Raw genomic sequence first — 5,481 nt, forward strand, 5'->3', positions numbered from 1 at the left:
TAACTGACACTTAAATCAAAATAAACATTGAAAACGAATACATTGTATTTAAAACGTAAAAACTATATAATAACCTTGCAAGGATGTGATGATCATGCATTATTGGCACTCTACAGGCTCAACCCAGTAAGTAATCAGTTTAATTTAAAGATACTGAGCATGTGTACTGTTGCTTTTTTGTTAACATCTCTTTATTGTAGAATTTCTATCGCATGCAACCCAAACGCTCCTAATCCCTATATAGTGCACTACTTTGGCCCAGTATACTATATAGGGTATATGGTGGGGCTTTGGTCATAAGTAGAGCACTATATATTGGGAATAGGGTGCCATTTGAATAACTATACAGTAGTTAAGGTCATATATGTACTGTGTTGTTTCTACAGACTGGGACTACCCAAAGGGTCCTGAGGGAGGCGATATGGTACAGGGTTTCAACAGAACCACCTGCCTCCTCAATCACTGCTCTCATCCCTGAGAATTGGGCCTCCGTGAATACATTGTTCTTTTCTTGTTGAAATTGTGTTCTCTGGCCTATTTTTCTGCTCCAAGCCAGGCAACGGTTAGCACCACATTACTGATCTGAATAATTTGACAGTTTAATATTGATAGTGTATTGTAATGCAATGTTTCAGTATAATGTTTAGGTTACTATATGGTTATTTTATAACTTCATGTTTTTGTCATTTCTATCTTTCTTTAATAATATATTTTCATCATCATTTCTGATATAAAAGTATAATAGATTTATCAACTAAAATCAACCACTGCTATATGACATATGATGCATCCTTTTAATACACACAAATGCATATTTAACTTAATGTCTTGAAACAATAAAACTGACAGAATTTGTTTTTTGTTTGAAGTCACTTTTATCTTCTATACAATGTAATTAATGCCATTCATATTTCGGGTAAATATTGATCTTTAAACTAATGCTAGACCTAAATAAATGTGGTTGAAGGGTCTGAAACATCCTTATAAGGAGGAGTGGTGCGTGGATGTTTACATTGGGATTAGCCTATATCCTTTCTATCTTGAGTTTGGCAACATTAAAGTTCATGAACAGTCAAAACCATGTGTTTCATGAAATGTTATGATCTTTTAAGAAACCAAAGTATGACCAAAGTATGAAAAATGACTGTTGCTTCTACAGTGCGTGAAAAAGTATTTCCCCCTTTCTGATTTTCACTATTTTGCATATTGTTATATCGAATGTTATCAGATCTTCAACCAAAGTCAACTATTAGATAAAGAGCAATCTGAGTTTACCAAAATATACAACAAAAAATATACACCAAATATACACAACACTCCCTTCACAGACAGTGCAAACTGGCTCTAACCAGAACAGAAAGAGGAGTGGAGGCCTCGGTGCCACACTAAGCAAGAGGACAAGTACATTACGTGTCTAGTTTGAGAAACGGACGTCTCACAAGTCCTCAACTGGCAGCTTCATTAAAAAGTTGCAGCAAAACACCAGTCTCAATGTCAACAGTGACGAGGTGACTCCGGGATGCTTTGTAGGTAAACTTTTGAAGGGTAGGTACTTGAGCTTGTACCTTTAAAAGGGAATACACTCCACATTATTATTTTTTAAATTACCAGAAAGGTGAGTTCAGACCTTTAAAATTATGCAGCATTACCAGTTTGTTTATGGTCATCTCATGAAAAAATATAATGTTTTTTTAGGCGGAAATCTAAATGTTGCCCTATCATTCAAACCCATTTAAAATACTGAAACTATACTGGAACAATTATCATTGACTCCAAAACAACTAAAATATGTTCAGATTTATGTTCAGTTCTAGGTTTATTTTCTCCACATTTTGGGCAAAATCGAATGGGTTTTCTAGCTTTTTTCGAATGGAGTTTAAGCTTCTGAACCTGGCAGGTCACACTAATTAAAGGTTGACTAAGCGTGATGTTGCAGCACCGCAGATTGAGATGAGACGCAAGACATTGTTCTCACACAGAGTATCCGAGCATTGCACAGGTGCGCTTCACACTGCTTCAACGTGGTAGCTACCGGATCAAAAGAGTGAGAAGTTTAGTCTCGCTTCAACGCTACTGGTTGTTGGGAAATGTACCTAATACAACTCAGTGAGGCTCTGAGGGAGGATGACTCATAATATTCCCGAACGGAGCAAATGGAATGGCATCAAAACATGGAGAATACAATCCGCTCAGCCATTGCCACGAACCCTTCTCACCAATTAAGGTGCCACCAACCTCCTGTGCTATAACTGTTTACTTTGTCATCTACGTCATCTCGCGGAATCTACGTTTAAACCTAACCTAACCTGACCCTTCGCCTTATGCTGGTCAGAGTTATCGGAACCTCTAGAAATTCCACTTGAAGTCGAATTACAAGTGGCAAACTCTGATAAATGATGAAATGTTGATGTTTCTCCACTGACCTTTTACCCACTTTCAACCAAAAGATTACAACAATACGTTTTGACATACTGTCAATGTTAAGCAAGCTAACTGACATTATAATGAAGAAATGTTCAGACTTCAAAAGCACTTGAACACAATCATGTCGGACGACCCCATCCCAAATCAGGAAGGACTGGAAAAGATTTAGACTCCAGCCACTAGCTCAATGCTTTCTGTGGTGGTGAGGCAGCCAGCGGAATATACGGAGCGCAGGTGTTGGTAATGTTTCTAGTTACGCCGTGATATAGCATGCAACGTGACTGCCAAGTCTAAGGGTAGAGTTGAAAATTCAAGCCCTTGGGTTCTGCCATAGAGTTACACTAGAAGTGCCCATCCAAGAGGTTCAAGGTCATTGGCCACAGATAAAAGGATGTCAAATTACGTTATATCTACAAGCATTGATTGGACTGATCATGTCAAAATCATACTTTCAAAATCTTAGCTAGCAGTCATCATCATGAATCAAGTCGTACAAATATTGTTAATCCTTGCCATATGAAGAGAAATTATAGCTTAAACGTATCGGTGCCTGCCATTGGATATAAACATTTCACAACAAGTTGGAAATCCAAATTGAAATGAGTAGTTTGGAAGGAGTCAGTGGCTAACTGCAAGCATTGCAAGCAATCTCTAGCCTGCTATTCAGTGGACTGGCTGTGTGAACCAAATCTGGGATAAGGGTCTCTTTTCCAAGTTTAAAATATTAACATTCAACTTTGCCATGCTGTCAATGAAGCATGATTGTGCTCGCTCAAAACAACAGTTAACTCGGAACTGCGAAAACTTGACTTCAGTGAGTTCAAGACAACTGGGACCTCGGGGAAAAACAGGCTCCGACTGGAAAAATACTTTTTGAAGGACTTCACTGAACTTTATGCAATGGAAACCATATATTCTGAGGGTTGTGTTTATTTGTAGCTAGGGATCTTTCACAAAGCAAATTCTAACAGATATTTGCATGTAGCCTCGAAAATGGACCACTGTACTCTAACTTCCGGATCATACAAAGCTCCCCCTCCCCCTTCGTGCAATTGACACAACTCCATTTTGCCCTCCTTCTATAGGCATGAACTCAACAGGAACACCCCATGTAAGGACTATTCAATGTGGGTCTGACCAATCGGAATCAAGCTTCAAAGATTGTATTCGATCACGGGGACTAGGTATGTTCCTGGATAGCCTTCTAGATAATATGAGTGTACACTGAGATGGTGTTACGTGATTTCATCAAGAAGTGTATAGGATGATGTTGTAACACATGCGTACTGATTTAGAAACTACCCTAACAGAAAAATGGATAGATGGCAGCATTCGCAAAACTGATCTCTCTCTTTTTTTGTTTCCTGTCTCTGTGTTTGTGTTCTGCACCAGATAGGACTGTCTCGGCTTTCACGGTTGTTATTTTGTAGTTTGTATAGTGTTCACGTTATTGTCATTCTTTATTAAACATGTTGAACACTAACTGCGCTGCATTTTGGTCCTCTCCTTCATCTCAGGAAGAAAGCCGTTACAGTTTCAGTATAATGTTTAGGTTACTATATGGTTGATTTTATAACTTCATGTTTTTGTCATTTCTATCTTTCTTTAATTGATATAATTTCATCATAATTTCTGATATAAAAGTATAATAGATTTATCAACTAAAATCAACCACTGCTATATGACAAAATATGATGCATAATTTTTAATAACACACAAATGCATATTTAACTTAATGTCTTGAAACAATAAAACTGACAGAATATTTTTTTTAGTTTGAAGTCACGTTTATCTTCTATACAATGTAATTAATGMCATTCATATTTCGGGTAAATATTGATCTTTAAAGTAATGCTAGGGGGCCTCCCGGGTGGCGCAGTGGTCTAGGGCACTGCATCGCAGTGGAACACAGGAGTGATGGTTGCTGATAATGGGCCTCTGTACGCCTACGTAGATATTCCATAAAAAATCTGACATTTCTAGCTACTTTTGTGATCTACAACATTAAAAATGTCTACACTGTATTTCTGATCATTCTGATGTTATTTTAAATGGCCCAAAAAAATTCTGACATCTGACATTTCTAAGTGACCCCAAACTTTTGAACGGTGGTGTATATTTATTTTTTGTAAACTCAGATTCTCTTTATCTAATAGTTGACTTTGGTTGAAGATCTGATAACATTCGGTATAACAATATGCAAAAATAGAGAAAATCAGAAATGGGCAAATTCTTTTCATTTTTCATACTTTGGTCATCATACTTTGATCTGGTTTCTTAAAAGATCATACAATTCCATGAAACACATGGTTGATCAATTTGATGTGTTTTTAATGGACAAAAAATGTGCTTTTCTTTAAAAAACAAGGACATTTCTAAGTGATCCCCAAACTTTTGAACGGTAGTGTACTTTTATATTTAATTAACAAAGTTACGCAACAATGTGCAATTCCCCTGTGTGAAAAAGTAATTGCCCCCTTACCCACAAAAACTGGTTGTGCCACCTTTAGCTGCAATGACTGCAACAAAATGCTTCCTGTAGTTGTTGATCAGTCTCTCTCATCTCTGCGGACGAATTCTGGCCAATTCTTGCATGCAGAACTGCTTAAACTCAGTGACATTTTGTTATTTTATTTCACTTTTATTTAACCAGGTAGGCAAGTTAACAACAAGTTCTCATTTACAACTGCGACCTGGCCAAGATAAAGCAAAGCAGTGCAACACAAACAACAACACAGAGTTACACATGGAATAAACAAACATACAGTCAATAACACAATACAGAAAAAGTCTATATACAGTGTGTGCAAATGAGGTAAGAWAAGGGAGGAAAGGCAATAAATAGGCGATAGTGGCAAAATAATTACAATTTAGCGTTAACACTGGAGTGAAACATGTGCAGAAGATGAATGTGCAAGTAGAGATACAGTAGAGTAACTGGGGTGCAAAGGAGCAAAAAATAAAATAACATATAGGTAGTTGGGTGGGCTATTTACAGTGGACTAGCTACAGGATGCAATGATCTGTGAGCTGCTTCTGACAGCTGGTGCTTAAAAA

The 5,481-nt window shown here is 37.3% G+C and overlaps 1 long non-coding RNA gene across 1 annotated transcript in view; it reads left to right on the plus strand.

The window, feature by feature from the left end:
* The window catches only part of LOC111982162 (uncharacterized), a 21,510-nt gene extending 17,319 nt beyond the window's left edge, over window positions 1–4,191 (plus strand). The window contains exon 4 of the long non-coding RNA XR_002879673.3: window positions 3,959–4,191. This is a non-coding gene — a long non-coding RNA (uncharacterized lncRNA). The remainder of the gene's footprint in view (window positions 1–3,958) is intronic.
* Window positions 4,192–5,481: the final 1,290 nt, after the last annotated feature.

Source organism: Salvelinus sp. IW2-2015, linkage group LG20, assembly GCF_002910315.2.
Source record: "Salvelinus sp. IW2-2015 linkage group LG20, ASM291031v2, whole genome shotgun sequence".
Taxonomy (NCBI): Eukaryota; Metazoa; Chordata; class Actinopteri; order Salmoniformes; family Salmonidae; genus Salvelinus; species Salvelinus sp. IW2-2015.